Source organism: Macrobrachium rosenbergii, chromosome 55 (genome assembly GCF_040412425.1).
Source record: "Macrobrachium rosenbergii isolate ZJJX-2024 chromosome 55, ASM4041242v1, whole genome shotgun sequence".
Lineage (NCBI taxonomy): Eukaryota > Metazoa > Arthropoda > Malacostraca > Decapoda > Palaemonidae > Macrobrachium > Macrobrachium rosenbergii.
Window position 1 is genome coordinate 9,992,865 of NC_089795.1, and position 22,555 is coordinate 10,015,419.

Here is a 22,555-nt window from a genome sequence, read left to right on the forward strand (position 1 = left end):
ACACCAGCAACAGCTATAATAATAATAATAATAATAATAATAATAATAATAATAATAATAATAATAATAATAATAATAATAATAGTATTTTTTTTTCAGAAGGGCTAACTACCGATAATAATTGGGGTAGTTCGCTAAAAAGGAAGAGTGCCTGGCAACTCTCAGTAATAATAATAATAATAATAATAATAATAATAATAATAATAATAATAATAATAATAATAATAATAATAATAACTTCTGTCGATTTTCTGATCATCGCCTTAAACTTCTTCGGTGGCGAAAGGGTGACAAAGCGACGTCCCACAAACAGGCAGTTAGTTGCAGGGATCGTTGGCTGTTGTCCTCAAGAACAGCTGTTTCAGTGTTGTAGAGTCTCCGGCTTGGTAAGACAGGTTTCGTTGTTACTAACTCTACAGTGTCGTTCGTAATGTTCATTTGTGTTTGGGTTCTTGGCCGTTGTAGGGAACGATCGTTGGTTTCACTTTCTTTGGTTTTATGTGCAAGTCCTCCTCTCTGACTGGTCCTTGTACGTTTTCAAAGTAAGTTGTTGCTTATATTTTATAATTGTTTCAGTGTTTTCTCGTCAGGGGGTATTTTGTTGTATAGTCTTGGTGTTTAGTGTACAAATGCTCTCCAGCCTGACTTAAAATTTGTTCTGTGTTCAAGTAGCCTATATGCTGCACTTGCATGTCCTCTGCTTACAATATTCATTTAAGGTCTAAAGAAGCTTGAGCAGTTCCTCAGATATGTCTTTAATGTGAATAGACTGCAAGATTTTAGGCGTGCTTCAAGGTTTGTTATATTGGCGAGTGGATACTGTTGACAGTTTTGAGTTTTGAATTTCTCAATTATTTAGATTGTGGTACTTGAGCCATGACATACAGTTGCATGAAAGTTTTCCGTTTGCAGGTTTTTTTATCTTCAAATATTAGTGTTTCCGATTTTTTGTTGTCAATTCCTACAATAACTGTTCGTCCCTTCAACATGGTGTTTAAGACTTTTGGTTTCGAAGCCTATTTATTACTAAGCTGAACTAGATTGTTTTGAGTGGTAATTCTATTCACTTTGGTTTTATACTAGCAATCTTATGCAGTGCTACGGATGTTATTTTAATTTTATGCTGCAATAGAGTAAGTCTTACGATGCAATAGGGTTTAAAGTTTCCTGAGGATTAGAGAGGCTTAACTCGACTACCATAGCCTTCCTAATATGGGGTATATTAAGTTGATTTAAAGTTTAATTAGGCTTAGATGGCTTACCAGTATTTATAAAGCCTTGCTTGCTGTTCCTTTTCTTAGTATTTTAAAATCAAATGGCCCAGCTGATTGTAACCAATAGTCAGCCTTGGGTTCTTTCCACGTGCTAGAACATTTTGGGCTTTAATATCTAATTTATTTCAGGTCAGAGTGTCGTTAAATAAGCGTGCCACAATGAGTTATTGAATTGTCTTAGATGTACTGACACCTTATGACTGAACAGGATTAATGGGTGAGTAAGTATTTCTTTTTTTTTTTTAATTGACTTGAGTAACCGCCCGAACATTTTTTTAGCCTAGTTTTTTTCAGAATCAAAACTCGCAAGTTTTCATTTTAAGTTTAACCTTTGTTTCAATGCATTTGTTTTTTTTTTTGAGATTCAAAGCCTTAGTTTTGAGAATTTTGAAAGTTTTTTTTTTATTGCAAAGGTTAAAATCTAACTTTTACCAGCTCTGAACATTTCAAGATTGGATTTTGTTCCGGCTTCAGAACTTTTTGTTTTAAAGTATTTAATTTTTATTTTTGATTGTTATATTTTAGCAACAAAAGTTAGTTTAATGTGTGTGGAAGTTTTAGTTTAATGTGTGTGGAAATTTGTTAATTTAATGTGTGTGGAAGTTTGTTAGTTTAATGTGTGTGGAAGTTTGTTAATTTAATGTGTGTGGAAGTTTGTTAGTTTAATGTTTCTGGAAGTTTGTTAGATTAATGTGTGTGGAAGTTTAATTTAATGTGTGTGGAAGGAAATTTTTGGAAGTTTGTACTATACAATCTAGTATTTTTTTAGGTTAGTTGATTTAAACTTGTTTAAATTTATATAAACTCTTGCCTTATGTGGTTTGATCTTGTAATTTCAGCTAGTTTTGATTTTTAGAATAGTAAAGTTTAGTTAAGTCTCTATTTTGGAACGTTGAAGTTTTTTAACAGTAACAATTTTTAAAGCTCTTGAGTAATTATTTCAGCTTCAAAAGATTGAGTTTTGCGTGCAAATTGAGTTTTGCGTGCAAATTGAGTTTTGCGTGCAAATTGAGTTTTGCGTGCAAATTGAGTTTTGCGTGCAAATTGAGTTTTGCGTGCAAATTGAGTTTGCGTGCAAATTGAGTTTTGCGTGCAAATTGAGTAAATTGAGTTTTGGGTTTGCATGCAAATTGAGTTTTGCGTGCAAATTGAGTAAAATTGAGTTTTGGGATTGAGTAAATTGAGTTTTGGGTTTTTGCGTGCAAATTGAGTTTTATTGCGCGCAAAATTGAGTTTTTGCGCAGCAAATTGAGTTTTTGCGCAAAATTGAGTTTTTGCGCGCAAAATTGAGTTTTTGGCATAAAATTGAGTTTTATGCATGAAAATTGAGTTTTTGCAAAAAATTGAGTTTTTGGCGCAAGAAATTGAGTTTTTATTGGCGTGAGAAATTGAGTTTTGTGCGCAAAAATTGAGTTTTCTTGCAAGAAATTGAGTTTTCTTGCATAAATTGAGTTTTCAGCAAAATTGAGTTTTGCGAGCAAATTTAGTAAATTGAGTTTTGGGTTTGCGTGCAAATTGAGTTTTGCGTGCAAATTGAGTAAATTGAGTTTTGGGATTGCGTGCAAATTGAGTTTTGCGTTTACGTGCGAATTGAGTATTGCGTTTGCGTGCGAATTGAGTATTGCGTTTGCGTGCGAATTGAGTATTGCGTTTGCGTGCGAATTGAGTTTTGCGTTTGTGCGCGAATTGAGTTTTGCGTTTGCGCGCGAATTGAGTTTTGCGTTTGCGCGCGAATTGAGTTTTGCGTTTGCGTGCAAATTGAGTTTTGCCTGCAAATTTCGTGTAAATTAAGTTTTGCGTGTAAATTGTGTGTAAAGTAAGTAAGTTTTGCAGTTAAAGTAAGTTATGTTTTGCCCTTTCCCAAGTCCACCTTTGCCGGGGTGGCCTTGCCACCTGCCAGGTAAAGGTGGACTTGCTTGTTGTGCATGGCTACTTGGTCACCATGCACAACAGGAAGTTAAAAAACAAGCATGGTGACTTGAACAGGGATTTCAAACCAACCAAATTCTAACTTAGGTTAGAACTGCAAGGTTGATAGTTTTTGTGTAGCTAGGACTTAATGGGAAGTTAGATATGGAACTCGAAATATAGGATAGGCTGGAATAGGGTAAAGAACGTGCTAATTTTATATAGACGCATGGTTTAGGACAAAGGTAATAAACACTAAAGTCTATCTCTTAAGGATGCTGGGAATGGACTGGGGTAAAAAAACGCAATAGTCAAACCTAGGGAGACATTTGGCAATGCAAGTTATTAGCAGAGGATATTACAGCACTTGAGCCCTTTATTTGGTCATGAGATGTTAGTTTCAAGGTATTAGTGCAGCTGAGAATAGGGTAGAGTAAATGTCTGACATACTTTATAACTTAGAATTTCATTCCCATTAGTAAAGAGGAACTATACAGGTAACTGGTGGATTTTAACTATTTTCTAAGAGGCCTAGGTCTTGGGATGTTAAAGAATTTTTTTTTAACACTGATGTTGTGGACTTGTCAGGTATTCTAATAGGCTGGCTAATAGTGGAAATTGTAATTCAAATTTGGGCAGTCTTGTTAATGTCGTTCCGTCAACACTCAACACCCCCATCCTCCCCCCTCTTACTCTTCAAGCAAAGTTTTCATGTTAGGAAGTCGACAGTACAGATTGCATTGCATATTTTCATTGATCCCTACTTTCATCCACCATTCCTCCAGCGCCAAAGCTTGCTTCCGGAACCCCTTTCTTATTCTAAATTCCCCAACTCAATTTTTCGCCCCGTGGGATTTTGCAGTTTCAATTCCCTTAAAACTGGTTACTAAAGGACGAACGTTGCCAGATAGTAGTGTTTGCATTGCATGACACCTTTCATAGTTATGTAGCACTAAAGTTAGATGCAGTTGTTTCAGTGTAAGATTGGTGAATTATTAAATATATCTTAGAGGATGGCACTCTCTATCCTGTTATCTTTTTGGGAGTTTGAAGGAACAGTGGTGGTAATATATGGGATTGTTAATGTGAAAGTTGATGGCAGTTTGAAGTAACGATAATACTAATACATGGGATTGTTAATGGGAAAGTTTACTGATAAGATATAGTATTATAATAATAACCTTAGAATAGCTGCTGGGACTGACTGAACAGGCTATTTTCACTTTAAGAGGGTAGGTTATGTCATGGAAACTTTAGTATATTCTAAAACCAAACAAACTACTTTTCTTATGCAGAGGCTCTTGGTGTAGCTGCAGCAGACCATAACATGAACACTAAGTTGCTTTCAATAAGACAGAATATACTGTGAGGATTCGAAGCGCTCTGAATTTGGTTACCCAGACAACTAGGACTTGTAGAAACTGTGCATATCCTGTGAGGATTAGAAGTGCTCTAAATTCGGTTACCAAGACCACTACGGTAGAGCTCAACTTCTAGACGCTGTGCATATCCTGTGAGGATTTGAAGCACTAAATTAGGTTACCCAGACGGCTAGAACTCATACCCACACAACTAAAACCCAACTTGTAGACGCTGTGCATATCCTGTGAGGATTCGAAGTGCTCTAAATTCGGTTACCCAGACAACTTGAACTTGTAGATGCTGTGCTCTACCTTCTATTCAATTTTTTTAAGAATCTGACCTTGGATCTGTAATAATAGTATTTGTGTATGAAGACCAGCGTAATATATGTCTGTAAACCTTTGTCCATTTCTTTAACACCTAGATGTCCATGTGATGGTGTAGACTTTGTAATACGCCTTGAAAGACAAAGAATGTTCTATGAAATCAAAGAATAGTAGCTACTGGTTGGTTGGTTAACAGATGGGGAATTGATATGAGAAATGAAGTAACTGAAATGGTTTTCAATTCTGAGTAGCTTCTAGTTTAATAACCTCGAATTTTGGTGTTTACTCTGCCATAGTCTATGCAGATTCAAACTTCCTGTTCAGCAAAGTGGTATTGTATTTTGACCCCACTGATGACAGGAATAATCAAAGTTAAGAACATTCCTTATGATCTGGAGATCGCATTCTTGCTGAGAACACTTGTAGAGGTGACCTGAGCGATAATAGTTGGAAGTGAAAATTGACTTTGCCATGAGATACCGCCAAGAAAATGTTTAAGGATCCTACAGGGTTGAATTGAGTCCAAATTGCTATGCAAAGGTTATAATTAGTTAAGCAGGCAGCAAATTTTCAATACGATCCGCATACTTCGGACAGCTAAGGTTAGTCACCTAATTCTGGCTTTACATTTGGTTTTTGTTGTCTGTGCACCGCCACAAAAGATTATTCAATGTGTCTATGCAAAAAGAAAATCCAGAAAATATCGAGCACCTTTTTCGTCGTTTTGTTTCCGAGATACTTACTTCCGTGGCCGAGTTATGAATAAATAACTGCTGATAACTACTGTCAATTGTTAACCAGCTAACTACTGAGTTACCGCCAACCGATGACAGAATTATCACAAAGTGAAAATACGTCCTTAAATACTTCTGCCTCTGTTTCCTTACTCTGATTCGCCGAAATGATTGGTGCCAATTTGCAGGATTTTGATATTTTGTCGCCCAAACGATATAACGAGTAGTCGCCCAAATGATATATTGACTAATGCCCAAATTCGCCCAAATGAAATGCGCTCGAAAAAAGGTCAATTATGGTGGACGGTAATAAAATCACAGGAATAAAGTCACAGAAAGAAGTCAGTTTTATAGCAAAAAAAAAAAATTGTGGTAAAAATCGGTACAACAAATTATGACGTCAACTTTTTGTATATTTTTCTGTAAATTTTCTGATGTGTAAAACAAATACAAAGCATTGAGTAAAATCATAGGATTACATCCTAGATGAATAATATTCATGAAGTAAGCAAAAAATATTGCAAGGGTATACTTAATAATTACTGCAAATGAAAGCTGGTTCCTTGCAGGCACCAAAACCAGTGATAACGAAATAGAATTTGTGGATGAAACCTTTTAAGTACTTCTGAAATAAAGCCACGTGTACAGAAAGTATCTGTAAAGTATATTGTCATGTGAATGTGTCATTTTCATTATTTCAGGGATGTATGTACTATAAACAGCAAAAGTAAGCTACAGTTACTTATTGTTCCTCACTTGACCTAGACAGCAGAGAGGATTAGTGTACCCAGGTGGCCGAGTATGGAGAGCAATGTAGGCTTAAAAGATGACCGCATTTTGTAAACATTTTATGTATGTAGGTGAATTTGCTCGCTGTAGCTAAAACCCTTACTGCTGTCCGTTGCTGAATTTATAAACAATGAGTGAAGACAGATTCCCATAGCCCTGCCTTTAGGCTGAATATAGATTCGTGTGTACCTCCATGCTTCTAGGAATTTCACACCATTAGCTATGAATAAATGTCTATTAGTCAATATTGTAAAATTACAGATAGCTGTTTACACGAGAGGCAGAAAAAGTCGAAGTATTTCTACTGGAACATGATTATATGGGAGTCACTTGTCAAGTGTTTGTCAGTGCCCAAGATATACCACTCTTTTCAAAGCTATGATGTTAAGATCATTATTATTATTTTTAAGATCATTATTATTATTTTTAAGAATGTTTTGGAGTTCAAAATACACACACACACACACACACACACACTCTGTATATAACGGAGTCAGCGTAAGACCTTCCCATGGGGCAAAAAAACGAAATGTTGAAAATTCAAGAACAAGTCGGTCAGTCCCAAATGGGCTAATCCGGTTAAATATTTTCACATGCAATGCCATAATATACAGTATATACAACAATGTCAATATGTAAAGGTCATGTGTTGCCAGTTAATAACTGATTTAAAATATTTTCTTTTATTAATTTAACTGGTTATGACTCTTAAATTATGACTGACTTGATTGTTTTTGTTTGATTACCTGACATCTTTCCCAGCCAAAATTGTGAATTTTTCCCCGTGACTTTATTACCGGTCACCACAAATTGTTACTTTTTTTTCCTGTGACTTGTTATCCTAGCCAAAATTACGACATTTTTCCTGTGACTTTATTACGGCCACTGTATAACCAAGTGAAGGAAAACTATTCAAAATTTCGCGTAAGGGAACACAGAAGGCCATATGAAAGTTCGTAGAAGTGAATTTACAGAAGGGGCCTTTTAGCATATAAACATTTTACAAAGGTGAGGAAATGTGTTGTGTACAGTGTATTTGTGTGTGTGTGTGTACGTACGATGGGAATGTGACTTGGGAGGGATTTGGGGTTATTTATATTTACTATGCTTAGTTACTTAGGGGGTGGCTAATTATGTACATTGTATTTACATAAAATAGTTATTTTGGGTAACTACATTATCACATTATAGTTTTACATTGTTTCTTGTTCTTATGGGTCTAATAAATTTATTGATTTCCCCTGAAGTGTCCGGTTGGGGTTTGTTATGGGAGTGACCTTGACCTTGCGTATACAACGTAAAACGTCGCACAATGGTCTGGAAATAAATACTGCTGTACCTTGTTATTGACTCATCACGATGAAAAGCTGGACATGAAGTTTTTTAAGTCTGCTGCGGCCTGCAATCCATTTCGCCCACAGACCCACGAGAACGCGCGCACACACACACACACACGTACATATACATACAATGGTTAATAATGTGTTGAACACATCGAAATGAACTATAATTATCGATAGCCACGGAGAGTGTAGACGGCAGGTGTCCAGGGAATAATGACCCAGATTAGGAATGGGGGAACTCTCTGTGGTCAAAAACAACCTTTATAACGCCACCTGGAATTTGGGTGTGCGGATCCGCTGGACCTTTAGTTTACAAGTGAAAAGGTGCTTTTACACTTGCCCACTCACTACAACATCTCCCAGGCAGCACTCCCTTCCTTCTCTGATTGCATGTAAAACGAATGAACCAGGTATGATACTGGAATCAAATTGATCCAGGTGTTAGTGGCTCTTTTAATTTACCTTTTATATCTCACAGAAATGAGTAGGAGCTACAAATAGTATCAGTCGTTGTTAGGAGTTATGTACCTAAAATTCTGTTTTAACCTGTGCTGTTTGCACGCACACACCACACGCACGTATACATTTATATATACATATATATACATTATATATATATACATAATATATATATAGGATAACGGAAATTATTATGAGCGGCAAATAATGTAAATCGGTGTTAGAAGCTATTCTGTACCTAAACTTTTTTCCTACACAAATGCATACATATATATCTATATGTATATATAAACTATATATGTATAAATATATGTATATATATATATTATTTATATATATTTATACATGCATGTGTTTGTGTGCGTGAACTGCCTAGGATTATAGAAAGGATTATGATCTGCGAAAAAATACGAAGCGCTGCCTGGGAGATGTAGCGAGCGGGCACACCCAAATTCCAGATGGGATTATAAAGGTTGATTTTGACCACAAGGATTTCCTCTAGTCTGGGTCACTATTCCTTGTACAACTGCTGTCATTTTCCTGCGGTCTTCAGTCCTCTACACTTATAATTATGGTTCATAACCTGTGAACTATGTATATGCATGTACATATATTTATTTAATGCGTGTGTATTTGTGGGTGTGTATGTAGCTTTAGACACACAGACTGGGCGATATGGATTGCATGACGCAGTGGATTAGAAAAATGTTCAGCTTTTCATTTTGATGAGTCAGTAATATAGAAGTAGCTATTCCCAGACATTTGTATGACGTTTTATGTTGTATACTTTTTGATATATATATATATATATATATATATATATATATATATATATATATATATATATATATATATATATATATATATATATATATATATATATTTTACTATAAAAGTTTGTCAGTGGGGTACGCAGGGTGGGTATATGGATTCGCGCACCAGTTGTAAATGTACCTGGACCACAATATAATCCCCTGTACGATAATGTTGACATATCTTGAAGAATATTTCAAATTTATGTTTGATGGTTCTCTCAGTAATTTTGAATTTTTCTGCATTTTTGTTTTACATTGAACAACATTACTATAACTATACATGAGACCCTTCATAAAGGATTCATTCCTGTTAAATTAGAAATAATTCATTGGCAGTTTACTAACTGGCATCATTATGGCTCGGAGAGATGTTCTCGACTTTGACATGTGATATTAATTTCTGGAATCACCTCTTAGTATAAAAAGCCACTGTTCCCGTGAGTGGTGACTTCTGCTATGCCTTGGAGAAGCAAACATAACTATTGTCCCAGTCCCCGCGATGCGTTGATTTCCGCTGTGCTATGGATAAGTGAAATTTTGCCGGAAATAAAGCAAAATAACTTAATGTGCTAGGCAGTATTTTGCTGGAATTTCCCAGTCTTATATATATACCCAATTGGGAACTTGACAAACCCATTCGCAGCCTGTACTTATCAGTGCGCTTGTTGTGTTAATTTTATATTTTTTGTGCGTTCCAATGCCTCTTTAGTGTGCCATTGTTGCACTGCAAGGTTTGTTTAATTAATCTGCTCTAAATGAACCACATCTCTGCTCCTGTTACCGTTACGTCCGTGGGAAAGTTAAACATTTGTGTTTTATACACAAAAGTTTGTATCACCCACCACGCGTTATTCAATTAATTACTTCCAGCATTCAGCTTCTCCATGATTGGCTCTCGTCTCTTTTTGGTCGTACAAGAAGGACAAAGGTCAAGTCTGCCAAGGAGGGGTACCCCACAGCCTAGGACAGTCAGAGCAAAAGGGTAGTGGCATCGTAGTTCTGAGAGAAAGGTCAGATCAGGTAGAAGCATTAGACTAGTCATGGGGGCAACAGACATGCTAGTAGTTACTTTAGATATCCTTGTCCCAAGAACTATAGTCCTGTGATCTCCTTTCCCCTGGTCTTAATTGTCTTTCAGGAATGGCCAGCACACCTCTTAATCCCCTCGCCACTTCCGGGACCTGAGGGGCCCATGTATGAACAACAACAGGCCGAAAGACGCAGGGGAGAGTCGGTCTCTGTTCAGCTCCTGTACAGGTATTATATTGGCCTCCTACTCCCTGATCTCCAGGCCGTAGTCTTTGTCTTGGCACGTTGCCACACTGGTTAAGGCAGCAAGAGGCCTGGCGACAAGCCGCCACCATTTGTTACAGAAGACCTATTGGATCAACTGGGGTTTGCAATAGTGGATGATGATACTTACGTACTTTTGTGTATAAAACACAGAAATGTTTAATCTTCCCACAGACACAGTGGTAACAGGAGCAGAGCTGTGGTTCATCTAGAACAGATAAATTAAATAAGCCTGCAGTGCAACAAAGGCAAGCTAATGAGGAACACACAAAAAATATAAAATTCTTTAATTTATGGGCTTATGGTGGATTTTCTTGTAAGGATAACTTATTACTTCAGGCACAGTGCTCACAAACACCCCTCTAAGCACATACCAGTATATACAAATAAAGGCAAATGCCACGAAGGAAAGGAAAGTGGTTAGTAGGCCTTTTGACACATGGTCCTTTACTAGTAAAGGACTGTGTTGAAAGGCCTAGCAATCACTCTTGTTTCATTTTTCCTTCGTGGCATTTTCCTTTATTCATATATACTGGGTATGGGCTTAGAGGGGTGGTTGTGAGTACTGGGCCTTGAAGTAATAAGTTATCCTTACAAGAAAACCCCTCGTAAGCCCATAAGCCAAAGCAATGCAAAAATAACAAAGAAATGGCAGGTCGTCAAGTGAAAGCTATTTCTTAATATTAATGTATTATTTACAATCACAACATGGAAGAAATTATGAAGGACAATTGGAACACTTTCACTAACTTATTCAACTTATAGGTTACACACAGCAATGATTGGGTGAAATGGATAATGCTTTACAATTACGAATACTAGCCATATGGTAGTGGACCTGTGAGCCAATTAGGCAGTAATTCTGTCATCCCCAGTAGGGCAGAAATTTACAGGCAATCAGGAACGCAGTCACACGGCTATGCTGGTAATGGAATCAATAACACTCCTGGAATGAAACGATTCCAGGTAAGAATAACACTGAGATGATACTCTCTCTATAAATGAATAAATATAATAATTGGAGGGAGATCCTTTACTCTAATCACTTGCTAGCGAGGGGTGAGGATTATGTTATACACTGTCAAGGAATTTTCACATGGAATGTAGATGCACTGTTTAAGTTGACGAGAGATGAAGTTACTTGAGCAATGAAATGTGAGAGAGAGATAATAAAATGAGGCAAAGAAAAAGTTGCTAGCCAACTAATTTCCCTTATCACCATTCTCTAAAGAATTTAAGGCTTCTCGACCCTTTCCGATCATGTGTTTCACAAGAATCATGGCCTTCTCAGTGTCAGCCGGATTGTACTCAGAGAAGAGCGTTTCCACCTGATCTAACCACGCTTCTGGCTCTGTGTCATTCCACTTTGGCATGAGGTGGCTGATACTGGAGATGATGGAAGGCGTGGAGACAGGGGCGGGATGCTTGGCTGTGTTGGGCCAGTGCCATGGTGCTGTCCTGATTGGCTCGTTTGATTTCGGCTTCCTTTTCCTTCAGTGCTAGTTCATCTTCTCTTCTTGCTTCAGCTGTTCCAGCTGCAATTCATATTCTCTTTCTTCTTCTCTTGCTTTCTTAACGGCAGCTACTTGATCCTGAACCCACTGGAGCAGCTCTTCTCCCTTTAATGTCATACTCTTCCCTACCTTTATAATAGTTTTGTACTCCTTGGCAGGCATGTTTTTAATGCTTAAAGCTTTCAACAGGAATTCTGGTTGAGTCTTGTGAGGATGCATATATTGGAAGTAGTGTTCTTTTTTTTAACATACTATTTAACATTTATTTTGGTCTAGAGTAATCATGACCTTATTTTTTTTGGTAACCGGGGTGTTAGTCACAAGTGTTGGTTGGTTTAGAATCACTAATTCGATTGATCTGAATAGTTACCACTTTAATTGTGAGTCTGGGTTTTGTGAGGTGTCAGAGACTCCATTTTATGACTGTAGCTTTTGCTGAAATGCTTTCGTTAATTTTACAAATAAAGTCTGGTTTCGTATCACGGCGTTTTAATCCAGTAAAACTTTGTTTGATAGATAGAGAGAGCAAGGAGTTGACAAGAGACAGAATGTGCTGATCCAATGCTGGCCATTGCTACCGAAGACTCTTAGAGACGTAAGATGACATGACATTGTTCTTAAGACAGATGTAGAAAGAGATCATGACCCTATCTGACCTTGTTTTAGGGCATAATATATATATAGGTATATAGATATCAATTTCTGAAAGAGGTCTTTCATTTGAAAGACCTGGGTTATGATGATGTCAGAAATTGATTTGTGTTCCTGATTGTGTTTGATTATTTCTAGGTATATAACTATATATATATATATACATAAAATATACATATATGCATTTTGTATACATATATATGTATATACATAAAGTTTACATATATATATGTATATATATGAATTTACAGATATTATACATATATATGTATATACATATATATATAGAAATATATATTGTCACAAATGTAGGCTGCTCTCTTCTGTATGTGCTCTTACAGTAAGGACAAAAGTCAAATCCACTAAGGAGTTGTACCCCACAGCCTAGTAGAGTCAGAGCGAAAGGGCAGTGGCATCGAGGTTCTGAAAGAAAGGTCAGGTCAGGTAGGAGCATTAGATTAGTCAAGGGGGTAATAGACATGCTAGTAGTTACTTTAGACATCCTTGTCCCAAGAACTATACTCCTGTGATCTCCTTTCTTCCGGTCTTAATTGTCTTTCAGGAATGGCTGGCCCACTTCTTAATCCCATCACCACTTCCAGGGCCTGAGGGCCCACGTATGGTCAACAAAAGTTAAGTATACCTTAGTTTAACCAGACCACTGAGCTGATTAACAGCTCTCCTAGGGCTGGCTCGAAGGATTAGACAGGCAGAAAGACAGAGCAGAGAGTCAGTCTCCACTCAGCTCTTGTAGTACAGGTATCATCATGGCCTCCTACACCTTGATCTCCGGGCCGTTGCCACACTGGTTAAGGCTGCAAGATGCCTGGCGACAAGCCGCCAGCAGTTGTTAGGAAGGACCTATTGGATCAACTGGAGTTTGCAACAGTGCACTTACAATCTGGATTTGTCCATTAATCCTGAACTTGCAACTGAGAACCAGTGTCTATTCCTCTCTGAATCTCTTATCTCATTTCCTTTTCAAGATTTCATCTCCCAAAATAAAATCCCTTTTTATCCTAGCATGTGTCATCCTCATATGAATTAAATTTAGTAATGAAGTAATCCCTTGCTCATTGACATAGAGTAACTCAGGCCTTATGTATGTGTTCTTATCCGGGAAGTTTATCTCCAGAGACATGTTATCTGTTCAATCGTGCATTCCTGCCATCCATCTTGCCAGGACGAATCCTGCCTTATTGTGGCAGGCTATTCAACATGCAACATTCCAGAAAGTAGTAATTGCAAAGGGTCCCAAAAGAGGACCCAGATTCCGTTATGCTATAGATGGTAGCAATAATGCATTTATTTCAAGCAGAATCAGTATTTTGAGGTGTTCTAAGTTCTACCAGTAACTTTCTTTATTGAGAGCTAAATCAGTATTCTTTCAATTGAATTGCTTATGTTGTGTGCAATAAAGTGGCAATCTTTTACTGATCAAAGTTTTCAGTTGGCGACCTACCATAATTTTTATATGTAATTTCATCTATTAAGTGGTATTTACGGATTTCCCGGTGAGTGCAATTCAAGGCTTATGCTATTAATTATCTAATTAATGTACTTAATTGTGGACAAATGTAAAAATATATAATTATATATATTTATATATATATATATATGGTCAAACATCTGTCATCCCGAAAATCATCTAGGTATACTGTATACCTCAAAATAAGGATGCTACTGAAATAGCCCAGCTGAAGTAAAAGAAAAAATCGAAAATGGAAATTACTGAAGAGCTGAACCATTACTTACATTGACTTTATCTCAGTATCTTCTTTCAAGGATGTTTCATAACTAACTGTGGATATTATGGAATAGGTTATTCCTCAAAAAATCCATTGTCACCTAAGTTCATGATACGCTTAAACAGTTGCTTAATCCCGATAATACTTTACTGACGTTTGGTCCATTTCTCTCGTTAATTAATTCAGCTATTTTGATTCAGGTTTCATTTCAGCTTTTTTTCCTTTTGGAATCTACCATTAAGCCTTTGTGCTTCCTTTATGCAGCAGCAAGCCCAAATGGTCGCCTATTTTAACTCATAAACGAAACCTTTGATTGGTGGCATTTGAAAGGGATGTACAAAGTTTAGTTAAAAGTTAGGTGGTTTCAGTCCTCCCACAGGAGGCTCTTGCCTCTCGGTTGGACGTCAGCCTGGTAGCCCCAGCCCCCAACCTTGACGTCACTCATGGGGGTAACCATCCAGTAGACATTCCCCCTATCCGCCCCTTGACGGGGAGCGAACGCTGGTCCCCGAGATCACGAGGCCAACGCGTTACCAACTGGACTAGCCAGATATGCAGTAATTTATTTCTCCCAGAAAACAAGTCTTATTCTTGGAGGTTTCACTGAACATCTCAGCCTTATCAATATTATGTGACCAGCTGCTTTTAACTAGTCTTAACAATAAAGACAAGACATAATAAGCCAACTGTCAGACAAATAAAAGACCAACCATCTCCGAACCACACCATGTTTTTTTAAACTAAAGCCAGATTCTACTAAAGACATGAATAAAAAGATGAAATCTTAGAATAACGTCACGAAAATAGGATTCACACCAGCGGTAGATGAAGGCCACGCATCTCGTTGTTAAAGTTGCTTCTCAGAAAAAGGATGATATTGTTTAGGTGCCGTAAATTCTCTCATTCGTATCAGCTCTTAAAGTTTAAGTTAGCCTTACTTCTGGCAATTTGGAGTTTCGCCCGCATATTTATTGTTCCTTTTCTTGTACCCTTCGTCTCTGAATCTTCTTCCCCTCCACCAAACGTGACTTTCGTCCTCTGTCTTCTATTGGTGCTTTTAGTCTCGCTGTTCCTTCGAGATTAACGGGAGAATTCCTTCTCCTTACAGGCAGTACGTAACACCCGTCAGGCTATATTATCCACGGTTCCCCCATGGAAATCTGTAATATTTTTTTTTTTATCTTTTATTAGAGAAAATATACAATATTTTATGTTTTTAATAGCATTACAATCAGAATTTAAACAAAGTTAACTTAACTTTACCAAAAAGAAACATAATTTTATCGTATCATTCGGGTTGACAAATATTTTACCATGTACATTTTTACAAATAATCTATGTATTTCAATGTTAATATTTTTCTCTAGTTACCCATATAGGATTTTATCAGCGCATATCTATTTTTTATTATCCTTGATTTTATAAACCATCTGATACTATCGTTTTCTTTTATTCCTGCTTTGTGGGCTAACCACATCCCATCAACATAGTCACAAATCAAAATGACAGCAGTGTTCCTGTCCTTTTTTTTATTGTGCTTCAAAATCCAAATTAAAATTTTTCAATAAGCTTTTTGTCTTGATGTGACACAATTCATTCAATGAATTACAAAACCAATCAAGCAGTTTCTTGTTGCACTTACAGAAATAAATTAAATATATCACATAGTTTACTATTTGATATTTTCATCATATGCAGGCTATCTCTTGTGGCCCGAATTTCATGAATATATTTGCACAAAATTTCTCTCTCATAACTGTTGATCAATTTACTGTTAACATTTCCCCAAACAGTTTTCCATTCAAATAAAAGGTATTTCTCTTCAGTTTTTGGACTGAACTAATCATCTCTTGATAAAAACCCAAAAACACTCCTAGAGTTCACATTTGGGTGGTTTTCCATCTCTGTTACCTTCCGTAAGGTTGTTGTTGTGTCTTCATAAATCTATAATATTTGGATGACACGAGTCAGTGACTGTTTCTTTTACCTCAGCAGCCTGCTTCGGCTTTTCTGCTCACCTTCAAAGGCTTTCTATCGTTTCCTTTGAGGTTAAGCCCCTTAATCCTTCTTCTTCTTCCCAGTTGCCTTCTGGGAAAGAAGGGTTCGTCTTTCTGTCGAACTTTACTCCTAAAAGAAAAGTATAGACTGTAACTCTGCGAGTGACAGTGAACAATACTCCATGATACACAAGTACCTCAGAAAGGCAACCAGAGAGAATTAGCAGAACACGGAAGGACGCGGAAAGGAAACCTGATAAAAGACAGACATCGATGGCCGATAGCGAGGGATCAGTGGTAACCTGCAGGTCGTTAATGACATTGAGAATGAGTGATGTTCCCAACGAAACGTTAGGAAACTTATCGCGACATAGCCTACCTGTCATGCCTTGGACATTTTCTGAATGGCCTTATCTTGCCCAAAATATTGGTGCTTATGGTCTAAAGGAACGGCTAAGCGAGAAAATTCATCTTTTCGAAAAACCAAAACGACGCAAATTAAATGATACCAAAACTGTTTGAAGTATTGTCCACCAAAAATGAATTCAGACCAGGCGTGCGATGCTCCGATGCCCTTTACCACACAAAAATATGATTATAACCTTGAATTAAAATGGTACAAATGACGACCCCCGGCCGTCGGGAGCTTTGTTGATGATTCATAGACGTCTAAATGAGAATGTTGTGATGCTGCCAGCTGCATATGTAGCAACCAGGAGAGACGAGCTATGGCAGTAATAAGGCGAGTGAAATATCGGTCATGTCGCGCGCGGATCCTGCCAGCATAGGAATTAATGATAATGAAAGCTAGAATTACGGGTATGCCACGTCACTATAGATTGTGGGCGTTCTAATGCTCAGTTTTGGGTGTAGCCTCACCTCCCAAACAATCATATTTGAGCCAAGTGCCTGTTTTTTTACCCCGGCAATAAGAGTCTTCGGCCTCGATAGGTAGGCCTACTTTTCACCTGCTTTGCTTTGGGATTCAAATATTATTGACTTCACGACCGACACCTGCTCAGAGACGTTTTCGAAATTAGACACGGCGTTGCCACTTCTCTGGCCAGGAGATAGGATATCATTTATCAGTGTATTATTTGCATATACATATCAAATTTTACACACGGAGCGAACGTTTCACTTGAGATCATCGAAGGGGCGTCATTTCAGATTTTTGTTGGGGGGGGGGTGCAAAGACGGTTTGGCCAGCGAAGCGAGCCTAATCAGCTGAGCTTTTGAAGCCACATGAGCAAGGTATTTCAGCAAAAATTAAATATTCCCACTACTACATGTTTTATCTCCATCATCACTGGTAGCTATTAGACAGACAAAGATCAAGAAACATAATATTTCAGAGAAATTTTATATATTTATGATCACACATTTAAAAAGAAAACATGCTGTTACTTCTTGGGGCTTGGGGGTGAGGGGCCAAGTTGAGGCTTTGGGAGCAGGGGGGGTAACTTGGGTCTTGAGGGGGGCAAGTTGAATCTTGAGGGGGCAGTTGACCCCAGCCCCCAAATGACGCCCCTGGATCAGCGCAGATGAGTTTCATTCGCTTAAAACGCCTCCATATTCAGAAAAACCTTATCAGATCTGGAGATTGAGAGAAGGAAGATTCAGTGAACAAGTAAATTAGCTTTGCAAAGAATTTCCTTTGTCTAATTTTCTATATATGTCCGGTAGAGCCTGCTGTTATAAGGGATGCGACAAAAAAAAAAATGAATGTGAGAAATGAGCACATTTCCTTGAAAGATGACCGGAGACTCTCAGCGGCGGGGCGTCGCGTTTGCTGCGACAAATGCGCCACAACTAAGCACTAACCTCCATTCATGAAAGAGTTTTCGTACGAGGCCTGATCTTTGCAGGTGACATTCTGAGCGAAAGACGATTCTGTAACGCATAAAAGCCGAAGCACGCCACGAGAATATGGAGAGATGAACACAGAGAGATCTTCAACAAAAAAGGAGCAGAGGAAAAGAAAGCGTAGAATGGTAAACGTCACAAAAGGGCGAGAAAGGAGAAGTGACGAGGAGCTGGGAATATGGCGTGCGAGCCTCATGCCGGCTATTAAAGCAGAAGTCCTCGAGAGAGCTCTTTCTCGGCCCATCTGTCAAACAAGTGTCGTTCGTTTCCTTAGAGGGTCCGCCCGCAATCACGAAGCCCACTCCGGAGCCAACAAGCCGCTTGCTTTTTTTCCCCATTCGAATAATCACAACACGTAGACAAATAACCGAGAGAAACCTGTCGTGAACTTCTTGGGGACTAATGGAAGAAAAAGGCATTCACTGACGTTCCGCTGAAACACGCTGGTTTCTAGGGCAGTAGCGAACACAGTCAGTCACAAATGTATTGATCAGTTCCTACTTCCTCTGATTACATCATGTGAAATCACATGCAAAGTCAACGTGCCGAAGGAAAGCAACACGTATGAGTACTGGACAGATTCATATACACAATATATATATATATATATATATATATATATATATATATATATATATATATATATATATATATATATATATATATATATATATATATATATACATCATAGTTCCTCGTTGGTTGAGTCGGTAGAGTTGTCGGCTAGCACTCTGCTAGGCCCGAGTTCGAGTCCCCCGGCCAGCCAATGACGAATTGGAGGAATTTATTTCTGGTGATAGAAATTCATTTCTTCGGATTCCACAATAAGCTGTAGGTCCCGTTGCTAGGTAACCAATTGGTTCGTAGCCACGTAAAATAAGTCTAATCCTTCGGGCCAGCCCTCTCTAGGAGAGCTGTTAATCAGCTCTATGGTCTGGTTAAACTAAGGTATACTTACTTGTATATATCATACCAGTCTGTATTGTAATATATTATATGATTTTCCTCATTCATTAACTAAAGTCGCCTAGAAAATATTAAGCTCCAAATCACAGCTCAAGTTACTGAATTACTTTCTGAGTCTGTTGCGCTGTCTATAACGATTTAAGCCGTGTTATTGAGTATTTGAAACAAAAGAATACAAGTGGTTAGTTCTCCATACAACTATGAATGGATGCAGGAGTCATCCAATATAATATCAGTGTTTTTCCTTCATTACCCTTCACTTATTCTCATTCACTTATTCCTCATTCATGGCTGATATTTTTTCTCTCAATCTATTGGCAGTTTGAAAGTCTGTGTGCCAGAAGTAGCTTGCTTGCGGGTTGACTGCTTCGTAGTGTGTGTAGCTTTTATAGAAATTAAGATAGCTTCTGCTATAAGGAGACAACCAAGTTTTGACTTCCCCTAGACGACTTCTTTCTCTCGTTTAAGGTTAAAAATGTCACTGACAGGTCTTCAGTCTTGGGTTTCTAGGAAGTACTGAAAGATTATTGCACTTAAGTTTCTTTTTGTTCAGATGTTTTCCCATCATTCCGGGACCAAAATGATGGGAGGACATCTGAACAAAAAGAAACGAAGGTGCAATAATCTTTCAATACTTCAAAGGAACACAAGACTGAAGACCTGTCAGTGACATTTCTAAGACCTGTCAGTGACATTTCTAAGACCTGTCAGTGACATTTCTAAGACCTGTCAGTGACATTTTTAAGACCCGTCAGTGACATTTTTAAGACCTGTCAGTGACATTTTTAAGACCTGTCAGTGACATATTTAAGAACTGTCAGGGACATTTTTAAGACCTGTCAGTGACATTTTTAAGAACTGTCAGTGACATTTTTAAGAACTGTCAGTAACATTTTTAAGACCCGTCAGAAACATTCTTAAGACCTGTCAGTGACATTTTTAACTTCATCTGAAACGTTCTTCTCCCAGTCAGAAATTCACGGCATGTATTTTCCGATAATCACCGGGGAATAATTGCATATTTCAATGGGACTTTATTATTCCTAGATAAATGTCTTATATTTAAAGTTTCTTTCATTTTGAAATGAAAAGGTTACCGCCTGAGAATATGATCTCTGTCATATGAAAAATGCCACATCTTTGATCACAAGACCACTTTAGTAGTTTGGGAGTGTCTGAAGCCTCACTTCAGTTGAGTCAGCAAAGCTGCACACAAATCTCACCTGCATACCACTACGAGAGAAACTCGAAATACTCCTCGGTTCACCGAATTTCTGCATTATGAATTGCATGCATCATTTTCGTGTTGACCTTTTGTTTGTAGTACTCACTGCATTGTCCTCTACAATGCAGTCTTTTCAAAAGAATGTGTGAGTTGTCTGTGACAAACACGCATGATACTAGGAGATGGAGGGCCTTCAGAAGAGAAGCAAACTGGAATCGACTGCTCTCAAAAAAGGGATCTCGGGCAGCGTGAGAGAAAAGGACATCTGACGAAAATGGAGGCATTGAAACTCAAAATTTTCTGATAATAAGAACAAGAAAATCTTCGTCTAATATCAAATGGGATGTCGTGGCCTCCAGAGACGAAACGAAAGCACCAAAATGAATAATGGTCACAAAGGTTACCCCTTGTGACAGTTATGAAAGAGTGGCACTCATATGTTCATCCAGCTTCTATATATATATATATATATATATATATATATATATATATATATATATATATATATATATATATATATATATATATATATATATATATATATATATGTGTGTGTGTGTGTGTGTGTGTGTGTGTGTGTATACACACGAGATTTTCTTGTCAGTTATTATCAGAAAATTTTGAGTTTCAGTGCCTCCATTTTTCATCAGATGTCCTTTTCTCTCACACTGGCCGAGATCCCTTTTTTGAGAGCAGTCAAGTCCACTTTGCTTCTCTTGAAGGCCCTCCATCTCCATCTCTTACTATCATGCGTGTTTGTCAGAGACAACTCACACATTTTTGTAAAAGACTGCATGGTAGAGGACAATGCAGTGAGTACTACAAACGAAAGGTCAAAACAAAAATGGTGAATGCAATTCATAATGCAGAAATTCGGTGAGCCAAGGAGCATTTCGAGTTTCTCTCGTCGGAAAATGCTGGTGAGATTTGTGTGCAGCTTTGCTGACTCAGCTGAAGTGAGGCTTCAGACATTCCCAAACTACTAAAGTGGTCTTGTGGTCAAAGACGTGGCATTTTTCCATATGACAGAACGTACTCTCAGGCGGCAACCTTTTCATTCCAAAATGAAAGAAACTTTAAATATAAGACATTTATCTAGGAATGATAAAGTCCCATTGAAATATGCAATCATTCCCTGGTGATTATCGGAAAATACCTGCAGTGAAATTTCTGACTGAGAGGAAAACGTTTCAGATGAATTTATGCCTGATAAACCAATGACTCCAAATCTAATGCTGGCATCGAGTTTGTTTTTTTTTTTTCCTTGTGAAATTGAGAGCAGTGGTTCTTCATGGACCTTGACCTCAGTATTCAAGGCACAATTGTCTGCAATATTGGTGGCTTCAAATGTACTAGAAATTCATGACAAGACATTTTGCAAGACTTAGCAATTTCCTGAGTGTACTGCAGTCGTTAAAGAAGTTTAATACTAAGACCTCAGTTATATGAATAAATTCACAGCTTCTATTTTGTATTGAATCACCGTGGTATAGATGACAGGTTCTGCCAGGTAAAATCTACACAGGCGCGACTTACAATAAATAATTTGTTAAAGTGTGACAGACATCAACAGTATACAAAGGATGAATATGGTCATTTGAGGGCCCATTCCCAAATGGCAAGTACCCTGAGTGAGTCTGTTTGGTGATTACCAGAAACTGATGGGAATAACCATATCTGACCTCTCTAATGAAATAAGTTCTCACACACCAGCATACCACACGTATTCTTAAAGGCTGATTAATCCCACTCTTTGTGCGATGATTGGTTTGTTCACCTCGCTGGGAGAATCTCCTTCTAGACTTGTGAACCAGGTCTTGTTTCCTCAATGCATGCCCATTGCACGATGTTTTTTTGATAAATCCAGTGGAATTTTTAAGCTGGTCGACGAATCTGGTTCTCTTCGGAGGATGTAAATTTTTGTTTTCAGTTTTAACTAGATTTTATATGCAATTTTATCGATGTCAGGCGTAGAAATGATATAAGCAAATACTGACTCAAAGGATGTTTATGACAATTTTAACCAAATCTTGATCACAGTTGCAGTAATGTCAATCAATGACAATTAATAAATCAATTTTAGACTGTAGAAAAGCGTCAGATAGAATTGAACTGGTTTCATAATCCACGCAAACGATTGAAAAAGAAATTGTAATTAAGCTCTTTCAATTGGATATACTGTAGTACCAAAAATAATCTTTAGAGAGAAAAAATTTTTTCAGGTACCTGTAAGTACCTGCAATACATCAGGTAAAATAAACTGATAAGACGGGAGGAGGTTTGCT

The 22,555-nt window shown here is 37.7% G+C and overlaps 1 long non-coding RNA gene across 9 annotated transcripts in view; it reads left to right on the forward strand.

Annotated features, from left to right (window-relative positions):
* The first annotated feature begins 329 nt into the window (after nt 1-329).
* LOC136835445 (uncharacterized) overlaps nt 330-22,555 on the forward strand; it is a 165,452-nt gene continuing 143,226 nt past the window's right edge. For 2 of the 9 annotated variants that reach the window (XR_010852163.1, XR_010852159.1), the window contains exons 1-2: nt 388-542; nt 1,404-1,491. This is a non-coding gene — a long non-coding RNA (uncharacterized lncRNA). Of the gene's footprint in view, nt 543-1,403; nt 1,496-4,477; nt 5,999-22,555 lie in introns of those variants that run through there. The other 7 variants (XR_010852167.1, XR_010852162.1, XR_010852160.1 and 4 more) reach the window with 7 other exon arrangements.